The following is a 27,153-nucleotide window of genomic DNA, read 5'->3' as shown; positions in this document are numbered from 1 at the left end:
GGTGAGTTTAAAAGGCTGCTGTTGATAACAAGGGCATTTGCTAAATAGATGGTGTGTGTGCAACAATATACTGAAAGGTCAATTATATTGTGCAGCTTATCTCACCACCTGTAGTTATTTAGGTGAAAGCTCCAAAATGCTTGCCTAATATGTCTGTTTATCCAAAAGGAAGTAAAAAGGGAGAGCTAGAAAGATAGCATTGCATCACATTACATGGCAATGCAATGCACAGTTGCTGAAGTTGAACCAAAATGAGCTTGTAATCTGGCTTCTGCAACTTTGAACATGAAAAATCCAATGAGGAGAAGAAAAGCAAAGCCAAAGAGTCCATCCCAAAATCCGACAAACAAGCAAAATGAACAAAAAACATTGAATTCAATTCTTTCTGATTTTAGAAACTGCATTAAAGAAGGGGTGCACCGGTCCTGGAGATACTGCAATACCAGGTCAATGCGTGGAGTGGACAGAGCAAGCTCTTTTTCCATCTCCCTGTTCTAAAAATCCATTTAATATATGGTCCCCAGATAGGGGACGTATCAGATATTAAACTGATAAGAACAGATCAGGTTTCAACATATTTTATTAAGTGCATAAAAGATGGTTTACAATCAAAAACAACAACACATACAGTACATTATTAAAACACAGAATTCCACCCATAAAAACCCCATATACGATTGGCATCCCTTCTCCCAATACATTTGACATCCCTCAAGTAATAAATATACATCTGGCTAAAAGCAATTTTAAGACAATCCTTCACAGAAATAGCATCACGTTTAAAAAGTAAAATATTGCGTGCCTTCCAAAGGGCGTCTTTAAAACAGTTAATCATACACCAACATATACAATACTGTTGAGGGGTCGGACATTTAAAAAGGCCATATAAAACATATTCATGGTTAAAATCTCTTAAACCGCAAGTCCATTTTAAAAGAATCCCAACTTTGTGCCAAAGTTCCTGTGCAAATGGGCAATTCCACATAAGGTGCAAGGTGGTTTCGTCATAAACACATGAGTCTCTGGGGCATTTTGCTCTGGCCACCAGGCCTCTCCTGTGTTGAAACTCTCTGGTGGGGAGGCACTGGTGGACCACCATCCATGCGATATCCTTATGTCCATTTGCTAAGAATTTCCCGAAGACATTCTTCCAAACTTGCTTCGATCTATCTTCTGAGAAATTTACTATGGGGGCCACATCTTCATTCCTCCTCAGAAAAGATAAAAGCTTCTTGCGGTCTTTAAAAATGTCCATATTAAAATCACCAAGGCTATAAAATCGAACAGTCTTTTCTAAGATTGCTTGGTGTTTGGGGGGGCATAGTAAAACAGGGGAATTCAACGACAACTTAAACCATCTTTTAAAAATCATCCCACAAGTATATTTTAAAAAATAACTTAGCGCACTATTACCATTAAAATGTTTGAAACAAAAGCAGAAATAATTTAAATGCAAATAAATATGTAAATCGGGGACATCCCTTCCGCCGTTCATTTTATTCTTCCTCATTATTTCTCGCCTTAATTTTTCCATTTGGGAGTTCCATAAAAACATAAAGATCATCCTAGTCATTTTTTTAATTAAAACATCAGAGGGGGGGTACACCATAGCTATATACAGTATGAGGGGTAACAACACTGATTTTATAATTAAAATTTTCCCCTCCATTGTTAGGGACCTCAAACCCCAAAATGATATTTTCTTTGACATTTTTTCTATGACATTCTCCCAGCTTTGAGTTCCCACATTCTCCTCGTTAAAAACAACTCCAAGAATTTTTACATTGTCTTGTTTTATAGTGAGCTGCGGGAGTTGGGCGGTGTCCCAGGATCCCAAAGTCAGACATTCAGATTTATTTAAATTAAGTTTCAAACCGGATGCCTGGGAAAAAAAATCAATGCGCAACACCGCCCTCCGGAGGGAAGCAGGGTCCACGCACACAACCGTCACGTCATCCATGTAGCCAAAGACTCTCACATCACTGCCACCTCCGCCAGGAACAGGAACCCCTCTAATCACTTTGTCTTTCCTTATTGCGCTCAGCAGGGGCTCCATGGCGCAGATGAACAGGATGGGCGACAAGGGGCATCCCTGCTTCACTCCGGACTCAAGGGGAACTCCATCTGTTAAAAAGCCATTAAGAGAAATTTGACTAAAACAATTTTTATATAAAATCTTAATACAATTTAAAAGCATATTAGGGATACCCATTCTTTTTAAAACTCTAAAAAGAAATCTATGAGAGACTCTATCGAAAGCTTTTTCAAAATCTAGGGCTAAAAGAGCTACATTTTGACCCCGGTCTCTGGAATACCAAATTACATCCCTTAATACGTTTAAAACCTCTGAAATACTTCTGCCTGGTACACTACAAACCTGCTCAGGCCGGATCAGTTTGGCAATGACACTCCTGAGCCGGTCAGCAACCACCTTAGCAAGTACCTTGTAATCAACATTTAGGAGAGTTATGGGTCTCCAATTCGCTAGAGTACTGCGGTCACCTTTTTTATATATCAAAGACACCACTCCTCTCCTCCACGAAAATGGCAACTGTTCAGAAATAAAAACTTCTTTAAAAAGCATAAAAAGGTCCTCTTTTAAAATGTCCCAAAAAGTAAGGTAAAATTCTACAGGTAGTCCGTCACACCCAGGTGCTTTACCCTTAGAGAAACTTTTAAAAACATAAAATAATTCCTCTAAAATAATATCGCGCTCTAAAAACTCCTGGTCTGTAAAATTTAACTTAAAATCGAGATCATTAAGAGCATCAGATAAAAAGGACTCATCTATACACTTTTTACTAAAAAGATGCTTATAAAAGTTAAAAGTAGCATTCAACATTCCCTGCATAGATGTTTCACCCTCTAGATTTGTGATCACTTCTCTTTTATCCATGACTTTTTTGAAGAAGAAGCGAGAGCACTTCTCCCCCTCCTCCAAGTGCTGCACTCTAGAGTTAAAAATAATCTCTTTCCCCTTTGTGTCTATGCAGTTCTGGATTTCAGTTTTTAGGCTAGCAATATCATCTCCCACCTCCACCCCTAGCTCTTTGAATTTAAAAAGTGTTTGCAGTTTGGTGTTAAGATCACTAAAACATCTTTTTTTCTCTCTAGCTTTACGTCTCCCTGCTTTTATAAAAAACATTCTGACTTTTTTTTTCAAATTTTCCCACCAGGTTACCATAGGGGCATCAGAAGGTTTTTGTCGCCGCCAGGCTTGATAGGCTTTACCAAAGTCTTGTCGAATCAGAGGGTCCTCCAGCAGGTAAGTACTTAGACGCCAGAGGCCCCTGTTGACCCTCTGCTCATCCCGGTATTCTAGGTGCACCTCCAAGCCCTTATGGTCAGAAAATATATTTGATGTTAAAACACATTTTACAGGGTTAAAATCATCTGATAGGAAAATAAAATCGATCCTGGAAGACACCCCTCTTCCGGACCACGTATAACCAGGGTCCGTCGGCAGAAGTGACCTCCACGCATCGCATAATTTAAAATCAGTTATAAAATCTTTCAATAGATGACATGACTTATCCAATTTGCGTAAAGGGCCACCCCCCGCTCATTGTTCACTAGCACAAAGACAATTAAAATCACCCCCTACGATCAGGGGAGATGACCCAGTACAGTACAATGGCAATATCCCAAATAAATTAATTCTCTCTTGCTTATCAGGGGAAGCATAAACATTCATTACACGTAGGGTAAAACCATTAAATTTAAAATGCACTAAAACCACTCTGCCTGGTACTATTTCTGTGACAGTATTTATAGTAATATTTCTCCCACGACAGAGGAAGCCCACCCCCGCTGACTTGTTGTCATTGGAGCCAGACCAGATGGAGGGCCCCAGTCTCCAATCTGTCTTGATGTCATTATAATTTAGTGCATGTTGTATCCCGCATTCCTGTAATAAACATATGTCAAAGTCAGTGGTTTCTAAGTACTTAAATAGAGCAGCCCTACGAACTGGGCTCTTTAATGACCTCACATTCAGTGAGACAAGTCTTAATGTGGGCATTCATAGGTCAGGGTGGTGGATCTTCCATGAGGACACCTGACTCAAAGCCCTGTATGTCAAATTGCTCCAGGACATCCGGGCTAGAGGACCCAAACGACTCGATATTCTGTGAGCTGGCGGTTGCCCCCTCGTAGGTCACGGTTCCCAGCCACATTCCAGGAGACGCTGGGGCTTCGACATTCCGTCTCTTTTTCGGGGCAGACTCCACCAGGTCACTGGTGCAGTCCTCCTCTTCCTCCACCTCCTCCAGGGGGAGAGACTGGTCCATCAGGATAAGATCACCAACACATATTCCCTGATGTTCGCCACCTAGAAGCAAAGCCCCCTCATCTGGCTGGCTAATCGCCCTGGAAGATCCTGAGGCCATCGCTGCGTGGTCCCCTGTAGCCAACCGCAGAGGGGCACCACCCTCCAGCCCAACAGGATCGGTATCGGGAACCATCGACACGGAGGATACCCTCCCAGAAGGAGGACCCCTCCGCTCCGGTCCATGCGAGGTCCGCCCATCGTTAAGGGACTTCGATGCAGGGGCCGCCCCAGAGGGGCCTCCGGCTCCCTGCTCCATCCCAGCCTTCTCGCCCTTCGAACCGCCCTCCGACGCCGGCCCGCCAGTGAAGACCGGCGGGCGCATCGGCTCAGCTGCAGAAGATGCAGCTTCTGCGTAGGTCCTGGTCCTGGTCCTGTTGGGGCATCCTCGGAACATGTGCCCCGCCTCACCACAAAGATTGCATTTCCTCCCAGCGGGACAGTCCTTCATTAAATGTCCGTAACAGCTGCAATTATTGCAGCGGTCTACTTTCCTGCCCGTGCAGGACGTTTGGGTATGACCCATTTGTCCACAGTTCCTGCAACATACCGGCATTCCAGGGTAAAATAAGTAGCCTCTGCTCTTACCGATCACAAATGTTGAGGGAGGGTGTAGCATTCCTCCCACTCCGCTTGGGTCCCTCTTTAGACGGGCCATGTACCTCCTCTTGCCGCACCAGAAGCCTACCGCGTTCTTCACAGTGCCCAGGTATCTCAGATCATCACAATAACGGATAAGGTAGGTCGAGATGTCTGCAGCTTCCACAAAGGGGTTCGGGAAATGCACCACGATAGGGATCTCGTCATAGGCATACAAGAGACAAAAGGTTAGTCCATCCAATTCATCTAAGTAGTTTTTCTCATTTACCTTTTGTACGAGTTGGTGACAGCATCCCTGGCTCTTGAAGGTGATGGTGTAAGTCCCCTTGTACTCATTGTCCTGGAAGCAGAATATGTCTTCCCGCCGAAACTCCAGAACTCCAAGCAGAATCCTATGGCAGATGTAGTCCAAGTTCTTCTTCGTCTTCGATCCTGCTCCAACTTCAATCCTCACGGTGTTCCGCATCCGGGCATCACCCGATGAATATGTGAGCGTTGCCGGCATCCTTCACTCAGGAACGTACCGACTCTTCTCTCTGAAAGGCGCAAGCCTTCATGGGATCCCTTCCCGTTGCTCCCGGACTAATCCTTCCTCCCAATAGCAGCAGGGGGGTTAAGTCCCTCCGAAGAGGAACGATCCCCCCAGGCCGAGAGAAAGGGTACCAAGAGCACCTCACACAGGTAAACCTGATAGATCGTGCCAAAAGGCCGAGAAGCGATAACCAGAATTGGTTTCCGACTACGGTGCCACCCAAGGATTCTGAAAAGTCCATTTGTGGAGATGGCCACCTGGACTCCCGTTAAGAAGACATGCTGTCAACCTCTAGATCCCTCACATGCCTGCACTTTTCGGCTTGCTGCTGCTGCAATCCACGCGTTTTAGATCTGCATAACTCCACCTCTTTTAGCACAGTACCCTCAACCCCCGGCTGTTCCCACCCGCCTCAACACCGTTGGAAGGGAGGAGAACCAATTAAGGCGGGGGGGGGGGGGGGTGGAACGAGCAGCTGTCTACCCTTAGCAGGAGGGTTGCTGATTAATTACCCCTCCTGCTGCTGCTGCTGCTGGCTGTCCAGCAGCAGACTGAAGGTGGCTGCTGCTGTGCGCAGGTATATAAAGGCTCAGAGCCTATTATGACACGCGCAGCCAGCGTTCCATTGCCACATTCCGTCTACTGCAGGCGGGATACCTGGATGGCTGAATGTCACTGAGAAGCTCACAGAGACCGCCATAAGCAACAGTTTAAAAGAATGCCACAGACAAATCAACCAAACTTTTTGGGTTGGTTTCTCTTTTATAGTCTGCAGGCATTAAATGAAAGAAGTCAGTGTTCCAGCAGAGGGAGACAACGTTTCAGAAAAGGCATTGTAGCAAACCAAAAAAGAAATTTTAAGCGCAGCAGAGTAACCAGCTCACATACCTGTTAGCTCAGGTGAGTTTAAAAGGCTGCTGTTGATAACAAGGGCATTTGCTAAATAGATGGTGTGTGTGCAACAATATACTGAAAGGTCAATTATATTGTGCAGCTTATCTCACCACCTGTAGTTATTTAGGTGAAAGCTCCAAAATGCTTGCCTAATATGTCTGTTTATCCAAAAGGAAGTATAGAGGGAGAGCTAGATAGATAGCATTGCATTACATTACATTACATGGCAATGCAATGCACAGTTGCTGAAGTTGAACCAAAATGAGCTTGTCATCTGGCTTCTGCAACTTTTAACATGAAAAATCCAATGAGGAGAAGAAAAGCAAAGCCAAAGAGTCCATCCCAAAATCCGACAAACAAGCAAAATGAACAAAAAGCATTGAATTCAATTCTTTCTGATTTTAGAAACTGCATTAAAGAAGGGGTGCACCGGTCCTGGAGATACTGCAATACCAGGTCAATGCGTGGAGTGGACAGAGCAAGCTCTTTTTCCATCTCCCTGTTCTAAAAATCCATTTAATATATGGTCCCCAGATAGGGGACGTATCAGATATTAAACTGATAAGAACAGCTACTACACTTGATCTTAGCCAAAAGGCCGAGAAGCGATAACCAGAATTGGTTTCCGACTACGGTGCCACCCAAGGATTCTGAAAAGTCCATTTGTGGAGATGGCCACCTGGACTCCCGTTAAGAAGACATGCTGTCAACCTCTAGATCCCTCACATGCCTGCACTTTTCGGCTTGCTGCTGCTGCAATCCACGCGTTTTAGATCTGCATAACTCCACCTCTTTTAGCACAGTACCCTCAACCCCCGGCTGTTCCCACCCGCCTCAACACCGTTGGAAGGGAGGAGAACCAATTAAGGCGGGGGGGGGGTGGAACGAGCAGCTGTCTACCCTTAGCAGGAGGGTTGCTGATTAATTACCTCTCCTGCTGCTGCTGCTGCTGGCTGTCCAGCAGCAGACTGAAGGTGGCTGCTGCTGTGCGCAGGTATATAAAGGCTCAGAGCCTATTATGACACGCGCAGCCAGCGTTCCATTGCCACATTCCGTCTACTGCAGGCGGGATACCTGGATGGCTGAATGTCACTGAGAAGCTCACAGAGACCGCCATAAGCAACAGTTTAAAAGAATGCCACAGACTAATCAACCAAACTTTTTGGGTTGGTTTCTCTTTTATAGTCTGCAGGCATTAAATGAAAGAAGTCAGTGTTCCAGCAGAGGGAGACAACGTTTCAGAAAAGGCATTGTAGCAAACCAAAAAAGAAATTTTAAGCGCAGCAGAGTAACCAGCTCACATACCTGTTAGCTCAGGTGAGTTTAAAAGGCTGCTGTTGATAACAAGGGCATTTGCTAAATAGATGGTGTGTGTGCAACAATATACTGAAAGGTCAATTATATTGTGCAGCTTATCTCACCACCTGTAGTTATTTAGGTGAAAGCTCCAAAATGCTTGCCTAATATGTCTGTTTATCCAAAAGGAAGTATAGAGGGAGAGCTAGATAGATAGCATTGCATTACATTACATTACATGGCAATGCAATGCACAGTTGCTGAAGTTGAACCAAAATGAGCTTTGTCATCTGGCTTCTGCAACTTTTAACATGAAAAATCCAATGAGGAGAAGAAAAGCAAAGCCAAAGTGTCCATCCCAAAATCCGACAAACAAGCAAAATGAACAAAAAGCATTGAATTCAATTCTTTCTGATTTTAGAAACTGCATTAAAGAAGGGGTGCACCGGTCCTGGAGATACTGCAATACCAGGTCAATGCGTGGAGTGGACAGAGCAAGCTCTTTTTCCATCTCCCTGTTCTAAAAATCCATTTAATATATGGTCCCCAGATAGGGGACGTATCAGATATTAAACTGATAAGAACAGATACTACACTTGATCTTAGCCAAAAGGCCGAGAAGCGATAACCAGAATTGGTTTCCGACTACGGTGCCACCCAAGGATTCTGAAAAGTCCATTTGTGGAGATGGCCACCTGGACTCCCGTTAAGAAGACATGCTGTCAACCTCTAGATCCCTCACATGCCTGCACTTTTCGGCTTGCTGCTGCTGCAATCCACGCGTTTTAGATCTGCATAACTCCACCTCTTTTAGCACAGTACCCTCAACCCCCGGCTGTTCCCACCCGCCTCAACACCGTTGGAAGGGAGGAGAACCAATTAAGGCGGGGGGGGGGGGTGGAACGAGCAGCTGTCTACCCTTAGCAGGAGGGTTGCTGATTAATTACCTCTCCTGCTGCTGCTGCTGCTGGCTGTCCAGCAGCAGACTGAAGGTGGCTGCTGCTGTGCGCAGGTATATAAAGGCTCAGAGCCTATTATGACACGCGCAGCCAGCGTTCCATTGCCACATTCCGTCTACTGCAGGCGGGATACCTGGATGGCTGAATGTCACTGAGAAGCTCACAGAGACCGCCATAAGCAACAGTTTAAAAGAATGCCACAGACTAATCAACCAAACTTTTTGGGTTGGTTTCTCTTTTATAGTCTGCAGGCATTAAATGAAAGAAGTCAGTGTTCCAGCAGAGGGAGACAACGTTTCAGAAAAGGCATTGTAGCAAACCAAAAAAGAAATTTTAAGCGCAGCAGAGTAACCAGCTCACATACCTGTTAGCTCAGGTGAGTTTAAAAGGCTGCTGTTGATAACAAGGGCATTTGCTAAATAGATGGTGTGTGTGCAACAATATACTGAAAGGTCAATTATATTGTGCAGCTTATCTCACCACCTGTAGTTATTTAGGTGAAAGCTCCAAAATGCTTGCCTAATATGTCTGTTTATCCAAAAGGAAGTATAGAGGGAGAGCTAGATAGATAGCATTGCATTACATTACATTACATGGCAATGCAATGCACAGTTGCTGAAGTTGAACCAAAATGAGCTTGTCATCTGGCTTCTGCAACTTTTAACATGAAAAATCCAATGAGGAGAAGAAAAGCAAAGCCAAAGAGTCCATCCCAAAATCCGACAAACAAGCAAAATGAACAAAAAGCATTGAATTCAATTCTTTCTGATTTTAGAAACTGCATTAAAGAAGGGGTGCACCGGTCCTGGAGATACTGCAATACCAGGTCAATGCGTGGAGTGGACAGAGCAAGCTCTTTTTCCATCTCCCTGTTCTAAAAATCCATTTAATATATGGTCCCCAGATAGGGGACGTATCAGATATTAAACTGATAAGAACAGATACTACACTTGATCTTAGCCAAAAGGCCGAGAAGCGATAACCAGAATTGGTTTCCGACTACGGTGCCACCCAAGGATTCTGAAAAGTCCATTTGTGGAGATGGCCACCTGGACTCCCGTTAAGAAGACATGCTGTCAACCTCTAGATCCCTCACATGCCTGCACTTTTCGGCTTGCTGCTGCTGCAATCCACGCGTTTTAGATCTGCATAACTCCACCTCTTTTAGCACAGTACCCTCAACCCCCGGCTGTTCCCACCCGCCTCAACACCGTTGGAAGGGAGGAGAACCAATTAAGGCGGGGGGGGGGTGGAACGAGCAGCTGTCTACCCTTAGCAGGAGGGTTGCTGATTAATTACCTCTCCTGCTGCTGCTGCTGCTGGCTGTCCAGCAGCAGACTGAAGGTGGCTGCTGCTGTGCGCAGGTATATAAAGGCTCAGAGCCTATTATGACACGCGCAGCCAGCGTTCCATTGCCACATTCCGTCTACTGCAGGCGTTATACCTGGATGGCTGAATGTCACTGAGAAGCTCACAGAGACCGCCATAAGCAACAGTTTAAAAGAATGCCACAGACTAATCAACCAAACTTTTTGGGTTGGTTTCTCTTTTATAGTCTGCAGGCATTAAATGAAAGAAGTCAGTGTTCCAGCAGAGGGAGACAACGTTTCAGAAAAGGCATTGTAGCAAACCAAAAAAGAAATTTTAAGCGCAGCAGAGTAACCAGCTCACATACCTGTTAGCTCAGGTGAGTTTAAAAGGCTGCTGTTGATAACAAGGGCATTTGCTAAATAGATGGTGTGTGTGCAACAATATACTGAAAGGTCAATTATATTGTGCAGCTTATCTCACCACCTGTAGTTATTTAGGTGAAAGCTCCAAAATGCTTGCCTAATATGTCTGTTTATCCAAAAGGAAGTATAGAGGGAGAGCTAGATAGATAGCATTGCATTACATTACATTACATGGCAATGCAATGCACAGTTGCTGAAGTTGAACCAAAATGAGCTTGTCATCTGGCTTCTGCAACTTTTAACATGAAAAATCCAATGAGGAGAAGAAAAGCAAAGCCAAAGAGTCCATCCCAAAATCCGACAAACAAGCAAAATGAACAAAAAGCATTGAATTCAATTCTTTCTGATTTTAGAAACTGCATTAAAGAAGGGGTGCACCGGTCCTGGAGATACTGCAATACCAGGTCAATGCGTGGAGTGGACAGAGCAAGCTCTTTTTCCATCTCCCTGTTCTAAAAATCCATTTAATATATGGTCCCCAGATAGGGGACGTATCAGATATTAAACTGATAAGAACAGATACTACACTTGATCTTAGCCAAAAGGCCGAGAAGCGATAACCAGAATTGGTTTTCCGACTACGGTGCCACCCAAGGATTCTGAAAAGTCCATTTGTGGAGATGGCCACCTGGACTCCCGTTAAGAAGACATGCTGTCAACCTCTAGATCCTTCACATGCCTGCACTTTTCGGCTTGCTGCTGCTGCAATCCATGCGTTTTAGATCTGCATAACTCCACCTCTTTTAGCACAGTACCCTCAACCCCCGGCTGTTCCCACCCGCCTCAACACCGTTGGAAGGGAGGAGAACCAATTAAGGCGGGGGGGGGTGGAACGAGCAGCTGTCTACCCTTAGCAGGAGGGTTGCTGATTAATTACCTCTCCTGCTGCTGCTGCTGGCTGTCCAGCAGCAGACTGAAGGTGGCTGCTGCTGTGCGCAGGTATATAAAGGCTCAGAGCCTATTATGACACGCGCAGCCAGCGTTCCATTGCCACATTCCGTCTACTGCAGGCGGGATACCTGGATGGCTGAATGTCACTGAGAAGCTCACAGAGACCGCCATAAGCAACAGTTTAAAAGAATGCCACAGACTAATCAACCAAACTTTTTGGGTTGGTTTCTCTTTTATAGTCTGCAGGCATTAAATGAAAGAAGTCAGTGTTCCAGCAGAGGGAGACAACGTTTCAGAAAAGGCATTGTAGCAAACCAAAAAGAAATTTTAAGCGCAGCAGAGTAACCAGCTCACATACCTGTTAGCTCAGGTGAGTTTAAAAGGCTGCTGTTGATAACAAGGGCATTTGCTAAATAGATGGTGTGTGTGCAACAATATACTGAAAGGTCAATTATATTGTGCAGCTTATCTCACCACCTGTAGTTATTTAGGTGAAAGCTCCAAAATGCTTGCCTAATATGTCTGTTTATCCAAAAGGAAGTATAGAGGGAGAGCTAGATAGATAGCATTGCATTACATTACATTACATGGCAATGCAATGCACAGTTGCTGAAGTTGAACCAAAATGAGCTTGTCATCTGGCTTCTGCAACTTTTAACATGAAAAATCCAATGAGGAGAAGAAAAGCAAAGCCAAAGAGTCCATCCCAAAATCCGACAAACAAGCAAAATGAACAAAAAGCATTGAATTCAATTCTTTCTGATTTTAGAAACTGCATTAAAGAAGGGGTGCACCGGTCCTGGAGATACTGCAATACCAGGTCAATGCGTGGAGTGGACAGAGCAAGCTCTTTTTCCATCTCCCTGTTCTAAAAATCCATTTAATATATGGTCCCCAGATAGGGGACGTATCAGATATTAAACTGATAAGAACAGATACTACACTTGATCTTAGCCAAAAGGCCGAGAAGCGATAACCAGAATTGGTTTCCGACTACGGTGCCACCCAAGGATTCTGAAAAGTCCATTTGTGGAGATGGCCACCTGGACTCCCGTTAAGAAGACATGCTGTCAACCTCTAGATCCCTCACATGCCTGCACTTTTCGGCTTGCTGCTGCTGCAATCCACGCGTTTTAGATCTGCATAACTCCACCTCTTTTAGCACAGTGCCCTCAACCCCCGGCTGTTCCCACCCGCCTCAACACCGTTGGAAGGGAGGAGAACCAATTAAGGCGGGGGGGGGGGTGGAACGAGCAGCTGTCTACCCTTAGCAGGAGGGTTGCTGATTAATTACCTCTCCTGCTGCTGCTGCTGCTGGCTGTCCAGCAGCAGACTGAAGGTGGCTGCTGCTGTGCGCAGGTATATTAAGGCTCAGAGCCTATTATGACACGCGCAGCCAGCGTTCCATTGCCACATTCCGTCTACTGCAGGCGGGATACCTGGATGGCTGAATGTCACTGAGAAGCTCACAGAGACCGCCATAAGCAACAGTTTAAAAGAATGCCACAGACTAATCAACCAAACTTTTTGGGTTGGTTTCTCTTTTATAGTCTGCAGGCATTAAATGAAAGAAGTCAGTGTTCCAGCAGAGGGAGACAACGTTTCAGAAAAGGCATTGTAGCAAACCAAAAAAGAAATTTTAAGCGCAGCAGAGTAACCAGCTCACATACCTGTTAGCTCAGGTGAGTTTAAAAGGCTGCTGTTGATAACAAGGGCATTTGCTAAATAGATGGTGTGTGTGCAACAATATACTGAAAGGTCAATTATATTGTGCAGCTTATCTCACCACCTGTAGTTATTTAGGTGAAAGCTCCAAAATGCTTGCCTAATATGTCTGTTTATCCAAAAGGAAGTATAGAGGGAGAGCTAGATAGATAGCATTGCATTACATTACATTACATGGCAATGCAATGCACAGTTGCTGAAGTTGAACCAAAATGAGCTTGTCATCTGGCTTCTGCAACTTTTAACATGAAAAATCCAATGAGGAGAAGAAAAGCAAAGCCAAAGAGTCCATCCCAAAATCCGACAAACAAGCAAAATGAACAAAAAGCATTGAATTCAATTCTTTCTGATTTTAGAAACTGCATTAAAGAAGGGGTGCACCGGTCCTGGAGATACTGCAATACCAGGTCAATGCGTGGAGTGGACAGAGCAAGCTCTTTTTCCATCTCCCTGTTCTAAAAATCCATTTAATATATGGTCCCCAGATAGGGGACGTATCAGATATTAAACTGATAAGAACAGATACTACACTTGATCTTAGCCAAAAGGCCGAGAAGCGATAACCAGAATTGGTTTCCGACTACGGTGCCACCCAAGGATTCTGAAAAGTCCATTTGTGGAGATGGCCACCTGGACTCCCTTTAAGAAGACATGCTGTCAACCTCTAGATCCCTCACATGCCTGCACTTTTCGGCTTGCTGCTGCTGCAATCCACGCGTTTTAGATCTGCATAACTCCACCTCTTTTAGCACAGTACCCTCAACCCCCGGCTGTTCCCACCCGCCTCAACACCGTTGGAAGGGAGGAGAACCAATTAAGGCGGGGGGGGGGTGGAACGAGCAGCTGTCTACCCTTAGCAGGAGGGTTGCTGATTAATTACCTCTCCTGCTGCTGCTGCTGCTGGCTGTCCAGCAGCAGACTGAAGGTGGCTGCTGCTGTGCGCAGGTATATAAAGGCTCAGAGCCTATTATGACACGCGCAGCCAGCGTTCCATTGCCACATTCCGTCTACTGCAGGCGGGATACCTGGATGGCTGAATGTCACTGAGAAGCTCACAGAGACCGCCATAAGCAACAGTTTAAAAGAATGCCACAGACTAATCAACCAAATTTTTGGGTTGGTTTCTCTTTTATAGTCTGCAGGCATTAAATGAAAGAAGTCAGTGTTCCAGCAGAGGGAGAAAACGTTTCAGAAAAGGCATTGTAGCAAACCAAAAAAGAAATTTTAAGCGCAGCAGAGTAACCAGCTCACATACCTGTTAGCTCAGGTGAGTTTAAAAGGCTGCTGTTGATAACAAGGGCATTTGCTAAATAGATGGTGTGTGTGCAACAATATACTGAAAGGTCAATTATATTGTGCAGCTTATCTCACCACCTGTAGTTATTTAGGTGAAAGCTCCAAAATGCTTGCCTAATATGTCTGTTTATCCAAAAGGAAGTATAGAGGGAGAGCTAGATAGATAGCATTGCATTACATTACATTACATGGCAATGCAATGCACAGTTGCTGAAGTTGAACCAAAATGAGCTTGTCATCTGGCTTCTGCAACTTTTAACATGAAAAATCCAATGAGGAGAAGAAAAGCAAAGCCAAAGAGTCCATCCCAAAATCCGACAAACAAGCAAAATGAACAAAAAGCATTGAATTCAATTCTTTCTGATTTTAGAAACTGCATTAAAGAAGGGGTGCACCGGTCCTGGAGATACTGCAATACCAGGTCAATGCGTGGAGTGGACAGAGCAAGCTCTTTTTCCATCTCCCTGTTCTAAAAATCCATTTAATATATGGTCCCCAGATAGGGGACGTATCAGATATTAAACTGATAAGAACAGATACTACACTTGATCTTAGCCAAAAGGCCGAGAAGCGATAACCAGAATTGGTTTCCGACTACGGTGCCACCCAAGGATTCTGAAAAGTCCATTTGTGGAGATGGCCACCTGGACTCCCGTTAAGAAGACATGCTGTCAACCTCTAGATCCCTCACATGCCTGCACTTTTCGGCTTGCTGCTGCTGCAATCCACGCGTTTTAGATCTGCATAACTCCACCTCTTTTAGCACAGTACCCTCAACCCCCGGCTGTTCCCACCCGCCTCAACACCGTTGGAAGGGAGGAGAACCAATTAAGGCGGGGGGGGGGGGGGGTGGAACGAGCAGCTGTCTACCCTTAGCAGGAGGGTTGCTGATTAATTACCTCTCCTGCTGCTGCTGCTGCTGGCTGTCCAGCAGCAGACTGAAGGTGGCTGCTGCTGTGCGCAGGTATATAAAGGCTCAGAGCCTATTATGACACGCGCAGCCAGCGTTCCATTGCCACATTCCGTCTACTGCAGGCGGGATACCTGGATGGCTGAATGTCACTGAGAAGCTCAAAGAGACCGCCATAAGCAACAGTTTAAAAGAATGCCACAGACTAATCAACCAAACTTTTTGGGTTGGTTTCTCTTTTATAGTCTGCAGGCATTAAATGAAAGAAGTCAGTGTTCCAGCAGAGGGAGACAACGTTTCAGAAAAGGCATTGTAGCAAACCAAAAAAGAAATTTTAAGCGCAGCAGAGTAACCAGCTCACATACCTGTTAGCTCAGGTGAGTTTAAAAGGCTGCTGTTGATAACAAGGGCATTTGCTAAATAGATGGTGTGTGTGCAACAATATACTGATAGGTCAATTATATTGTGCAGCTTATCTCACCACCTGTAGTTATTTAGGTGAAAGCTCCAAAATGCTTGCCTAATATGTCTGTTTATCCAAAAGGAAGTATAGAGGGAGAGCTAGATAGATAGCATTGCATTACATTACATTACATGGCAATGCAATGCACAGTTGCTGAAGTTGAACCAAAATGAGCTTGTCATCTGGCTTCTGCAACTTTTAACATGAAAAATCCAATGAGGAGAAGAAAAGCAAAGCCAAAGAGTCCATCCCAAAATCCGACAAACAAGCAAAATGAACAAAAAGCATTGAATTCAATTCTTTCTGATTTTAGAAACTGCATTAAAGAAGGGGTGCACCGGTCCTGGAGATACTGCAATACCAGGTCAATGCGTGGAGTGGACAGAGCAAGCTCTTTTTCCATCTCCCTGTTCTAAAAATCCATTTAATATATGGTCCCCAGATAGGGGACGTATCAGATATTAAACTGATAAGAACAGATACTACACTTGATCTTAGCCAAAAGGCCGAGAAGCGATAACCAGAATTGGTTTCCGACTACGGTGCCACCCAAGGATTCTGAAAAGTCCATTTGTGGAGATGGCCACCTGGACTCCCGTTAAGAAGACATGCTGTCAACCTCTAGATCCCTCACATGCCTGCACTTTTCGGCTTGCTGCTGCTGCAATCCACGCGTTTTAGATCTGCATAACTCCACCTCTTTTAGCACAGTACCCTCAACCCCCGGCTGTTCCCACCCGCCTCAACACCGTTGGAAGGGAGGAGAACCAATTAAGGCGGGGGGGGGGTGGAACGAGCAGCTGTCTAACCTTAGCAGGAGGGTTGCTGATTAATTACCTCTCCTGCTGCTGCTGCTGCTGGCTGTCCAGCAGCAGACTGAAGGTGGCTGCTGCTGTGCGCAGGTATATAAAGGCTCAGAGCCTATTATGACATGCGCAGCCAGCGTTCCATTGCCACATTCCGTCTACTGCAGGCGGGATACCTGGATGGCTGAATGTCACTGAGAAGCTCACAGAGACCGCCATAAGCAACAGTTTAAAAGAATGCCACAGACTAATCAACCAAACTTTTTGGGTTGGTTTCTCTTTTATAGTCTGCAGGCATTAAATGAAAGAAGTCAGTGTTCCAGCAGAGGGAGACAACGTTTCAGAAAAGGCATTGTAGCAAACCAAAAAAGAAATTTTAAGCGCAGCAGAGTAACCAGCTCACATACCTGTTAGCTCAGGTGAGTTTAAAAGGCTGCTGTTGATAACAAGGGCATTTGCTAAATAGATGGTGTGTGTGCAACAATATACTGAAAGGTCAATTATATTGTGCAGCTTATCTCACCACCTGTAGTTATTTAGGTGAAAGCTCCAAAATGCTTGCCTAATATGTCTGTTTATCCAAAAGGAAGTATAGAGGGAGAGCTAGATAGATAGCATTGCATTACATTACATTACATGGCAATGCAATGCACAGTTGCTGAAGTTGAACCAAAATGAGCTTGTCATCTGGCTTCTGCAACTTTTAACATGAAAAATCCAATGAGGAGAAGAAAAGCAAAGCCAAAGAGTCCATCCCAAAATCCGACAAACAAGCAAAATGAACAAAAAGCATTGAATTCAATTCTTTCTGATTTTAGAAACTGCATTAAAGAAGGGGTGCACCGGTCCTGGAGATACTGCAATACCAGGTCAATGCGTGGAGTGGACAGAGCAAGCTCTTTTTCCATCTCCCTGTTCTAAAAATCCATTTAATATATGGTCCCCAGATAGGGGACGTATCAGATATTAAACTGATAAGAACAGATACTACACTTGATCTTAGCCAAAAGGCCGAGAAGCGATAACCAGAATTGGTTTCCGACTACGGTGCCACCCAAGGATTCTGAAAAGTCCATTTGTGGAGATGGCCACCTGGACTCCCTTTAAGAAGACATGCTGTCAACCTCTAGATCCCTCACATGCCTGCACTTTTCGGCTTGCTGCTGCTGCAATCCACGCGTTTTAGATCTGCATAACTCCACCTCTTTTAGCACAGTACCCTCAACCCCCGGCTGTTCCCACCCGCCTCAACACCGTTGGAAGGGAGGAGAACCAATTAAGGCGGGGGGGGGTGGAACGAGCAGCTGTCTACCCTTAGCAGGAGGGTTGCTGATTAATTACCTCTCCTGCTGCTGCTGCTGCTGGCTGTCCAGCAGCAGACTGAAGGTGGCTGCTGCTGTGCACAGGTATATAAAGGCGCAGAGCCTATTATGACACGCGCAGCCAGCGTTCCATTGCCACATTCCGTCTACTGCAGGCGGGATACCTGGATGGCTGAATGTCACTGAGAAGCTCACAGAGACCGCCATAAGCAACAGTTTAAAAGAATGCCACAGACTAATCAACCAAACTTTTTGGGTTGGTTTCTCTTTTATAGTCTGCAGGCATTAAATGAAAGAAGTCAGTGTTCCAGCAGAGGGAGACAACGTTTCAGAAAAGGCATTGTAGCAAACCAAAAAAGAAATTTTAAGCGCAGCAGAGTAACCAGCTCACATACCTGTTAGCTCAGGTGAGTTTAAAAGGCTGCTGTTGATAACAAGGGCATTTGCTAAATAGATGGTGTGTGTGCAACAATATACTGAAAGGTCAATTATATTGTGCAGCTTATCTCACCACCTGTAGTTATTTAGGTGAAAGCTCCAAAATGCTTGCCTAATATGTCTGTTTATCCAAAAGGAAGTATAGAGGGAGAGCTAGATAGATAGCATTGCATTACATTACATTACATGGCAATGCAATGCACAGTTGCTGAAGTTGAACCAAAATGAGCTTGTCATCTGGCTTCTGCAACTTTTAACATGAAAAATCCAATGAGGAGAAGAAAAGCAAAGCCAAAGAGTCCATCCCAAAATCCGACAAACAAGCAAAATGAACAAAAAGCATTGAATTCAATTCTTTCTGATTTTAGAAACTGCATTAAAGAAGGGGTGCACCGGTCCTGGAGATACTGCAATACCAGGTCAATGCGTGGAGTGGACAGAGCAAGCTCTTTTTCCATCTCCCTGTTCTAAAAATCCATTTAATATATGGTCCCCAGATAGGGGACATATCAGATATTAAACTGATAAGAACAGATACTACACTTGATCTTAGCCAAAAGGCCGAGAAGCGATAACCAGAATTGGTTTCCGACTACGGTGCCACCCAAGGATTCTGAAAAGTCCATTTGTGGAGATGGCCACCTGGACTCCCGTTAAGAAGACATGCTGTCAACCTCTAGATCCCTCACATGCCTGCACTTTTCGGCTTGCTGCTGCTGCAATCCACGCGTTTTAGATCTGCATAACTCCACCTCTTTTAGCACAGTACCCTCAACCCCCGGCTGTTCCCACCCGCCTCAACACCGTTGGAAGGGAGGAGAACCAATTAAGGCGGGGGGGGGTGGAACGAGCAGCTGTCTACCCTTAGCAGGAGGGTTGCTGATTAATTACCTCTCCTGCTGCTGCTGCTGCTGGCTGTCCAGCAGCAGACTGAAGGTGGCTGCTGCTGTGCGCAGGTATATAAAGGCTCAGAGCCTATTATGACACGCGCAGCCAGCGTTCCATTGCCACATTCCGTCTACTGCAGGCGGGATACCTGGATGGCTGAATGTCACTGAGAAGCTCACAGAGACCGCCATAAGCAACAGTTTAAAAGAATGCCACAGACTAATCAACCAAACTTTTTGGGTTGGTTTCTCTTTTATAGTCTGCAGGCATTAAATGAAAGAAGTCAGTGTTCCAGCAGAGGGAGACAACGTTTCAGAAAAGGCATTGTAGCAAACCAAAAAAGAAATTTTAAGCGCAGCAGAGTAACCAGCTCACATACCTGTTAGCTCAGGTGAGTTTAAAAGGCTGCTGTTGATAACAAGGGCATTTGCTAAATAGATGGTGTGTGTGCAACAATATACTGAAAGGTCAATTATATTGTGCAGCTTATCTCACCACCTGTAGTTATTTAGGTGAAAGCTCCAAAATGCTTGCCTAATATGTCTGTTTATCCAAAAGGAAGTATAGAGGGAGAGCTAGATAGATAGCATTGCATTACATTACATTACATGGCAATGCAATGCACAGTTGCTGAAGTTGAACCAAAATGAGCTTGTCATCTGGCTTCTGCAACTTTTAACATGAAAAATCCAATGAGGAGAAGAAAAGCAAAGCCAAAGAGTCCATCCCAAAATCCGACAAACAAGCAAAATGAACAAAAAGCATTGAATTCAATTCTTTCTGATTTTAGAAACTGCATTAAAGAAGGGGTGCACCGGTCCTGGAGATACTGCAATACCAGGTCAATGCGTGGAGTGGACAGAGCAAGCTCTTTTTCCATCTCCCTGTTCTAAAAATCCATTTAATATATGGTCCCCAGATAGGGGACGTATCAGATATTAAACTGATAAGAACAGATACTACACTTGATCTTAGCCAAAAGGCCGAGAAGCGATAACCAGAATTGGTTTCCGACTACGGTGCCACCCAAGGATTCTGAAAAGTCCATTTGTGGAGATGGCCACCTGGACTCCCTTTAAGAAGACATGCTGTCAACCTCTAGATCCCTCACATGCCTGCACTTTTCGGCTTGCTGCTGCTGCAATCCACGCGTTTTAGATCTGCATAACTCCACCTCTTTTAGCACAGTACCCTCAACCCCCGGCTGTTCCCACCCGCCTCAACACCGTTGGAAGGGAGGAGAACCAATTAAGGCGGGGGGGGGGTGGAACGAGCAGCTGTCTACCCTTAGCAGGAGGGTTGCTGATTAATTACCTCTCCTGCTGCTGCTGCTGCTGGCTGTCCAGCAGCAGACTGAAGGTGGCTGCTGCTGTGCGCAGGTATATAAAGGCTCAGAGCCTATTATGACACGCGCAGCCAGCGTTCCATTGCCACATTCCGTCTACTGCAGGCGGGATACCTGGATGGCTGAATGTCACTGAGAAGCTCACAGAGACCGCCATAAGCAACAGTTTAAAAGAATGCCACAGACTAATCAACCAAATTTTTGGGTTGGTTTCTCTTTTATAGTCTGCAGGCATTAAATGAAAGAAGTCAGTGTTCCAGCAGAGGGAGAAAACGTTTCAGAAAAGGCATTGTAGCAAACCAAAAAAGAAATTTTAAGCGCAGCAGAGTAACCAGCTCACATACCTGTTAGCTCAGGTGAGTTTAAAAGGCTGCTGTTGATAACAAGGGCATTTGCTAAATAGATGGTGTGTGTGCAACAATATACTGAAAGGTCAATTATATTGTGCAGCTTATCTCACCACCTGTAGTTATTTAGGTGAAAGCTCCAAAATGCTTGCCTAATATGTCTGTTTATCCAAAAGGAAGTATAGAGGGAGAGCTAGATAGATAGCATTGCATTACATTACATTACATGGCAATGCAATGCACAGTTGCTGAAGTTGAACCAAAATGAGCTTGTCATCTGGCTTCTGCAACTTTTAACATGAAAAATCCAATGAGGAGAAGAAAAGCAAAGCCAAAGAGTCCATCCCAAAATCCGACAAACAAGCAAAATGAACAAAAAGCATTGAATTCAATTCTTTCTGATTTTAGAAACTGCATTAAAGAAGGGGTGCACCGGTCCTGGAGATACTGCAATACCAGGTCAATGCGTGGAGTGGACAGAGCAAGCTCTTTTTCCATCTCCCTGTTCTAAAAATCCATTTAATATATGGTCCCCAGATAGGGGACGTATCAGATATTAAACTGATAAGAACAGATACTACACTTGATCTTAGCCAAAAGGCCGAGAAGCGATAACCAGAATTGGTTTCCGACTACGGTGCCACCCAAGGATTCTGAAAAGTCCATTTGTGGAGATGGCCACCTGGACTCCCGTTAAGAAGACATGCTGTCAACCTCTAGATCCCTCACATGCCTGCACTTTTCGGCTTGCTGCTGCTGCAATCCACGCGTTTTAGATCTGCATAACTCCACCTCTTTTAGCACAGTACCCTCAACCCCCGGCTGTTCCCACCCGCCTCAACACCGTTGGAAGGGAGGAGAACCAATTAAGGCGGGGGGGGGGGGGGGGTGGAACGAGCAGCTGTCTACCCTTAGCAGGAGGGTTGCTGATTAATTACCTCTCCTGCTGCTGCTGCTGCTGGCTGTCCAGCAGCAGACTGAAGGTGGCTGCTGCTGTGCGCAGGTATATAAAGGCTCAGAGCCTATTATGACACGCGCAGCCAGCGTTCCATTGCCACATTCCGTCTACTGCAGGCGGGATACCTGGATGGCTGAATGTCACTGAGAAGCTCAAAGAGACCGCCATAAGCAACAGTTTAAAAGAATGCCACAGACTAATCAACCAAACTTTTTGGGTTGGTTTCTCTTTTATAGTCTGCAGGCATTAAATGAAAGAAGTCAGTGTTCCAGCAGAGGGAGACAACGTTTCAGAAAAGGCATTGTAGCAAACCAAAAAAGAAATTTTAAGCGCAGCAGAGTAACCAGCTCACATACCTGTTAGCTCAGGTGAGTTTAAAAGGCTGCTGTTGATAACAAGGGCATTTGCTAAATAGATGGTGTGTGTGCAACAATATACTGATAGGTCAATTATATTGTGCAGCTTATCTCACCACCTGTAGTTATTTAGGTGAAAGCTCCAAAATGCTTGCCTAATATGTCTGTTTATCCAAAAGGAAGTATAGAGGGAGAGCTAGATAGATAGCATTGCATTACATTACATTACATGGCAATGCAATGCACAGTTGCTGAAGTTGAACCAAAATGAGCTTGTCATCTGGCTTCTGCAACTTTTAACATGAAAAATCCAATGAGGAGAAGAAAAGCAAAGCCAAAGAGTCCATCCCAAAATCCGACAAACAAGCAAAATGAACAAAAAGCATTGAATTCAATTCTTTCTGATTTTAGAAACTGCATTAAAGAAGGGGTGCACCGGTCCTGGAGATACTGCAATACCAGGTCAATGCGTGGAGTGGACAGAGCAAGCTCTTTTTCCATCTCCCTGTTCTAAAAATCCATTTAATATATGGTCCCCAGATAGGGGACGTATCAGATATTAAACTGATAAGAACAGATACTACACTTGATCTTAGCCAAAAGGCCGAGAAGCGATAACCAGAATTGGTTTCCGACTACGGTGCCACCCAAGGATTCTGAAAAGTCCATTTGTGGAGATGGCCACCTGGACTCCCGTTAAGAAGACATGCTGTCAACCTCTAGATCCCTCACATGCCTGCACTTTTCGGCTTGCTGCTGCTGCAATCCACGCGTTTTAGATCTGCATAACTCCACCTCTTTTAGCACAGTACCCTCAACCCCCGGCTGTTCCCACCCGCCTCAACACCGTTGGAAGGGAGGAGAACCAATTAAGGCGGGGGGGGGGTGGAACGAGCAGCTGTCTAACCTTAGCAGGAGGGTTGCTGATTAATTACCTCTCCTGCTGCTGCTGCTGCTGGCTGTCCAGCAGCAGACTGAAGGTGGCTGCTGCTGTGCGCAGGTATATAAAGGCTCAGAGCCTATTATGACACGCGCAGCCAGCGTTCCATTGCCACATTCCGTCTACTGCAGGCGGGATACCTGGATGGCTGAATGTCACTGAGAAGCTCACAGAGACCGCCATAAGCAACAGTTTAAAAGAATGCCACAGACTAATCAACCAAACTTTTTGGGTTGGTTTCTCTTTTATAGTCTGCAGGCATTAAATGAAAGAAGTCAGTGTTCCAGCAGAGGGAGACAACGTTTCAGAAAAGGCATTGTAGCAAACCAAAAAAGAAATTTTAAGCGCAGCAGAGTAACCAGCTCACATACCTGTTAGCTCAGGTGAGTTTAAAAGGCTGCTGTTGATAACAAGGGCATTTGCTAAATAGATGGTGTGTGTGCAACAATATACTGAAAGGTCAATTATATTGTGCAGCTTATCTCACCACCTGTAGTTATTTAGGTGAAAGCTCCAAAATGCTTGCCTAATATGTCTGTTTATCCAAAAGGAAGTATAGAGGGAGAGCTAGATAGATAGCATTGCATTACATTACATTACATGGCAATGCAATGCACAGTTGCTGAAGTTGAACCAAAATGAGCTTGTCATCTGGCTTCTGCAACTTTTAACATGAAAAATCCAATGAGGAGAAGAAAAGCAAAGCCAAAGAGTCCATCCCAAAATCCGACAAACAAGCAAAATGAACAAAAAGCATTGAATTCAATTCTTTCTGATTTTAGAAACTGCATTAAAGAAGGGGTGCACCGGTCCTGGAGATACTGCAATACCAGGTCAATGCGTGGAGTGGACAGAGCAAGCTCTTTTTCCATCTCCCTGTTCTAAAAATCCATTTAATATATGGTCCCCAGATAGGGGACGTATCAGATATTAAACTGATAAGAACAGATACTACACTTGATCTTAGCCAAAAGGCCGAGAAGCGATAACCAGAATTGGTTTCCGACTACGGTGCCACCCAAGGATTCTGAAAAGTCCATTTGTGGAGATGGCCACCTGGACTCCCGTTAAGAAGACATGCTGTCAACCTCTAGATCCCTCACATGCCTGCACTTTTCGGCTTGCTGCTGCTGCAATCCACGCGTTTTAGATCTGCATAACTCCACCTCTTTTAGCACAGTACCCTCAACCCCCGGCTGTTCCCACCCGCCTCAACACCGTTGGAAGGGAGGAGAACCAATTAAGGCGGGGGGGGGGTGGAACGAGCAGCTGTCTACCCTTAGCAGGAGGGTTGCTGATTAATTACCTCTCCTGCTGCTGCTGCTGCTGGCTGTCCAGCAGCAGAATGAAGGTGGCTGCTGCTGTGCGCAGGTATATAAAGGCTCAGAGCCTATTATGACACGCGCAGCCAGCGTTCCATTGCCACATTCCGTCTACTGCAGGCGGGATACCTGGATGGCTGAATGTCACTGAGAAGCTCACAGAGACCGCCATAAGCAACAGTTTAAAAGAATGCCACAGACTAATCAACCAAACTTTTTGGGTTGGTTTCTCTTTTATAGTCTGCAGGCATTAAATGAAAGAAGTCAGTGTTCCAGCAGAGGGAGACAACGTTTCAGAAAAGGCATTGTAGCAAACCAAAAAAGAAATTTTAAGCGCAGCAGAGTAACCAGCTCACATACCTGTTAGCTCAGGTGAGTTTAAAAGGCTGCTGTTGATAACAAGGGCATTTGCTAAATAGATGGTGTGTGTGCAACAATATACTGAAAGGTCAATTATATTGTGCAGCTTATCTCACCACCTGTAGTTATTTAGGTGAAAGCTCCAAAATGCTTGCCTAATATGTCTGTTTATCCAAAAGGAAGTATAGAGGGAGAGCTAGATAGATAGCATTGCATTACATTACATTACATGGCAATGCAATGCACAGTTGCTGAAGTTGAACCAAAATGAGCTTGTCATCTGGCTTCTGCAACTTTTAACATGAAAAATCCAATGAGGAGAAGAAAAGCAAAGCCAAAGAGTCCATCCCAAAATCCGACAAACAAGCAAAATGAACAAAAAGCATTGAATTCAATTCTTTCTGATTTTAGAAACTGCATTAAAGAAGGGGTGCACCGGTCCTGGAGATACTGCAATACCAGGTCAATGCGTGGAGTGGACAGAGCAAGCTCTTTTTCCATCTCCCTGTTCTAAAAATCCATTTAATATATGGTCCCCAGATAGGGGACGTATCAGATATTAAACTGATAAGAACAGGTACTACACTTGATCTTAGCCAAAAGGCCGAGAAGCGATAACCAGAATTGGTTTCCGACTACGGTGCCACCCAAGGATTCTGAAAAGTCCATTTGTGGAGATGGCCACCTGGACTCCCGTTAAGAAGACATGCTGTCAACCTCTAGATCACTCACATGCCTGCACTTTTCGGCTTGCTGCTGCTGCAATCCACGCGTTTTAGATCTGCATAACTCCACCTCTTTTAGCACAGTACCCTCAACCCCCGGCTGTTCCCACCCGCCTCAACACCGTTGGAAGGGAGGAGAACCAATTAAGGCGGGGGGGGGGGTGGAACGAGCAGCTGTCTACCCTTAGCAGGAGGGTTGCTGATTAATTACCTCTCCTGCTGCTGCTGCTGCTGGCTGTCCAGCAGCAGACTGAAGGTGGCTGCTGCTGTGCGCAGGTATATAAAGGCTCAGAGCCTATTATGACACGCGCAGCCAGCGTTCCATTGCCACATTCCGTCTACTGCAGGCGGGATACCTGGATGGCTGAATGTCACTGAGAAGCTCACAGAGACCGCCATAAGCAACAGTTTAAAAGAATGCCACAGACTAATCAACCAAACTTTTTGGGTTGGTTTCTCTTTTATAGTCTGCAGGCATTAAATGAAAGAAGTCAGTGTTCCAGCAGAGGGAGACAACGTTTCAGAAAAGGCATTGTAGCAAACCAAAAAAGAAATTTTAAGCGCAGCAGAGTAACCAGCTCACATACCTGTTAGCTCAGGTGAGTTTAAAAGGCTGCTGTTGATAACAAGGGCATTTGCTAAATAGATGGTGTGTGTGCAACAATATACTGAAAGGTCAATTATATTGTGCAGCTTATCTCACCACCTGTAGTTATTTAGGTGAAAGCTCCAAAATGCTTGCCTAATATGTCTGTTTATCCAAAAGGAAGTATAGAGGGAGAGCTAGATAGATAGCATTGCATTACATTACATTACATGGCAATGCAATGCACAGTTGCTGAAGTTGAACCAAAATGAGCTTGTCATCTGGCTTCTGCAACTTTTAACATGAAAAATCCAATGAGGAGAAGAAAAGCAAAGCCAAAGAGTCCATCCCAAAATCCGACAAACAAGCAAAATGAACAAAAAGCATTGAATTCAATTCTTTCTGATTTTAGAAACTGCATTAAAGAAGGGGTGCACCGGTCCTGGAGATACTGCAATACCAGGTCAATGCGTGGAGTGGACAGAGCAAGCTCTTTTTCCATCTCCCTGTTCTAAAAATCCATTTAATATATGGTCCCCAGATAGGGGACGTATCAGATATTAAACTGATAAGAACAGATACTACACTTGATCTTAGCCAAAAGGCCGAGAAGCGATAACCAGAATTGGTTTCCGACTACGGTGCCACCCAAGGATTCTGAAAAGTCCATTTGTGGAGATGGCCACCTGGACTCCCGTTAAGAAGACATGCTGTCAACCTCTAGATCCCTCACATGCCTGCACTTTTCGGCTTGCTGCTGCTGCAATCCACGCGTTTTAGATCTGCATAACTCCACCTCTTTTAGCACAGTACCCTCAACCCCCGGCTGTTCCCACCCGCCTCAACACCGTTGGAAGGGAGGAGAACCAATTAAGGCGGGGGGGGGGTGTGGAACGAGCAGCTGTCTACCCTTAGCAGGAGGGTTGCTGATTAATTACCTCTCCTGCTGCTGCTGCTGGCTGTCCAGCAGCAGACTGAAGGTGGCTGCTGCTCTGCGCATGTATATAAAGGCTCAGAGCCTATTATGACACGCGCAGCCAGCGTTCCATTGCCACATTCCGTCTACTGCAGGCGGGATACCTGGATGGCTGAATGTCACTGAGAAGCTCACAGAGACCGCCATAAGCAACAGTT

General features: G+C 45.1%; 17 non-coding genes across 17 annotated transcripts; all 17 read right to left on the bottom strand.

Moving 5' to 3' along the window:
- Positions 1 to 409: 409 nt before the first annotated feature.
- Positions 410 to 601, bottom strand: LOC141200860 (U2 spliceosomal RNA). The gene has a single exon (XR_012272562.1). It is a non-coding gene; the product is annotated as a U2 spliceosomal RNA (small nuclear RNA).
- A 6,171-nt stretch (positions 602 to 6,772) lies between these two features.
- LOC141200557 (U2 spliceosomal RNA) lies at positions 6,773 to 6,963 on the bottom strand. Its single transcript, XR_012272275.1, has one exon. It is a non-coding gene; the product is annotated as a U2 spliceosomal RNA (small nuclear RNA).
- A 1,121-nt stretch (positions 6,964 to 8,084) lies between these two features.
- On the bottom strand, positions 8,085 to 8,275 carry LOC141199370 (U2 spliceosomal RNA). The gene has a single exon (XR_012271124.1). It is a non-coding gene; the product is annotated as a U2 spliceosomal RNA (small nuclear RNA).
- A 1,122-nt stretch (positions 8,276 to 9,397) lies between these two features.
- LOC141199359 (U2 spliceosomal RNA) lies at positions 9,398 to 9,588 on the bottom strand. Its single transcript, XR_012271113.1, has one exon. It is a non-coding gene; the product is annotated as a U2 spliceosomal RNA (small nuclear RNA).
- Positions 9,589 to 10,708: 1,120 nt separating this feature from the next.
- On the bottom strand, positions 10,709 to 10,899 carry LOC141199348 (U2 spliceosomal RNA). Its single transcript, XR_012271102.1, has one exon. It is a non-coding gene; the product is annotated as a U2 spliceosomal RNA (small nuclear RNA).
- Positions 10,900 to 12,015: 1,116 nt separating this feature from the next.
- LOC141199336 (U2 spliceosomal RNA) lies at positions 12,016 to 12,206 on the bottom strand. The gene has a single exon (XR_012271091.1). It is a non-coding gene; the product is annotated as a U2 spliceosomal RNA (small nuclear RNA).
- A 1,121-nt stretch (positions 12,207 to 13,327) lies between these two features.
- Positions 13,328 to 13,518, bottom strand: LOC141199325 (U2 spliceosomal RNA). The gene has a single exon (XR_012271080.1). It is a non-coding gene; the product is annotated as a U2 spliceosomal RNA (small nuclear RNA).
- Positions 13,519 to 14,637: 1,119 nt separating this feature from the next.
- Positions 14,638 to 14,828, bottom strand: LOC141199314 (U2 spliceosomal RNA). The gene has a single exon (XR_012271069.1). It is a non-coding gene; the product is annotated as a U2 spliceosomal RNA (small nuclear RNA).
- Positions 14,829 to 15,953: 1,125 nt separating this feature from the next.
- On the bottom strand, positions 15,954 to 16,144 carry LOC141199303 (U2 spliceosomal RNA). Its single transcript, XR_012271058.1, has one exon. It is a non-coding gene; the product is annotated as a U2 spliceosomal RNA (small nuclear RNA).
- Positions 16,145 to 17,264: 1,120 nt separating this feature from the next.
- Positions 17,265 to 17,455, bottom strand: LOC141199290 (U2 spliceosomal RNA). Its single transcript, XR_012271047.1, has one exon. It is a non-coding gene; the product is annotated as a U2 spliceosomal RNA (small nuclear RNA).
- Positions 17,456 to 18,574: 1,119 nt separating this feature from the next.
- Positions 18,575 to 18,765, bottom strand: LOC141201144 (U2 spliceosomal RNA). Its single transcript, XR_012272714.1, has one exon. It is a non-coding gene; the product is annotated as a U2 spliceosomal RNA (small nuclear RNA).
- Positions 18,766 to 19,884: 1,119 nt separating this feature from the next.
- LOC141199279 (U2 spliceosomal RNA) lies at positions 19,885 to 20,075 on the bottom strand. Its single transcript, XR_012271036.1, has one exon. It is a non-coding gene; the product is annotated as a U2 spliceosomal RNA (small nuclear RNA).
- A 1,119-nt stretch (positions 20,076 to 21,194) lies between these two features.
- Positions 21,195 to 21,385, bottom strand: LOC141199267 (U2 spliceosomal RNA). The gene has a single exon (XR_012271024.1). It is a non-coding gene; the product is annotated as a U2 spliceosomal RNA (small nuclear RNA).
- Positions 21,386 to 22,511: 1,126 nt separating this feature from the next.
- LOC141199256 (U2 spliceosomal RNA) lies at positions 22,512 to 22,702 on the bottom strand. The gene has a single exon (XR_012271013.1). It is a non-coding gene; the product is annotated as a U2 spliceosomal RNA (small nuclear RNA).
- Positions 22,703 to 23,822: 1,120 nt separating this feature from the next.
- Positions 23,823 to 24,013, bottom strand: LOC141199245 (U2 spliceosomal RNA). Its single transcript, XR_012271002.1, has one exon. It is a non-coding gene; the product is annotated as a U2 spliceosomal RNA (small nuclear RNA).
- Positions 24,014 to 25,133: 1,120 nt separating this feature from the next.
- On the bottom strand, positions 25,134 to 25,324 carry LOC141200466 (U2 spliceosomal RNA). Its single transcript, XR_012272186.1, has one exon. It is a non-coding gene; the product is annotated as a U2 spliceosomal RNA (small nuclear RNA).
- A 1,121-nt stretch (positions 25,325 to 26,445) lies between these two features.
- On the bottom strand, positions 26,446 to 26,636 carry LOC141199233 (U2 spliceosomal RNA). The gene has a single exon (XR_012270991.1). It is a non-coding gene; the product is annotated as a U2 spliceosomal RNA (small nuclear RNA).
- Between the last annotated feature and the right edge of the window lie 517 nt (positions 26,637 to 27,153).

The sequence above is a fragment of the Phyllobates terribilis genome, unplaced genomic scaffold (assembly GCF_046119375.1).
Source record: "Phyllobates terribilis strain yellow unplaced genomic scaffold, ASM4611937v1 Scaffold_108__1_contigs__length_5656254, whole genome shotgun sequence".
Taxonomy (NCBI): Eukaryota; Metazoa; Chordata; class Amphibia; order Anura; family Dendrobatidae; genus Phyllobates; species Phyllobates terribilis.
Note: the sequence above shows the minus strand (reverse complement) of the source record. Positions and strands in the feature narration are given on the sequence as shown.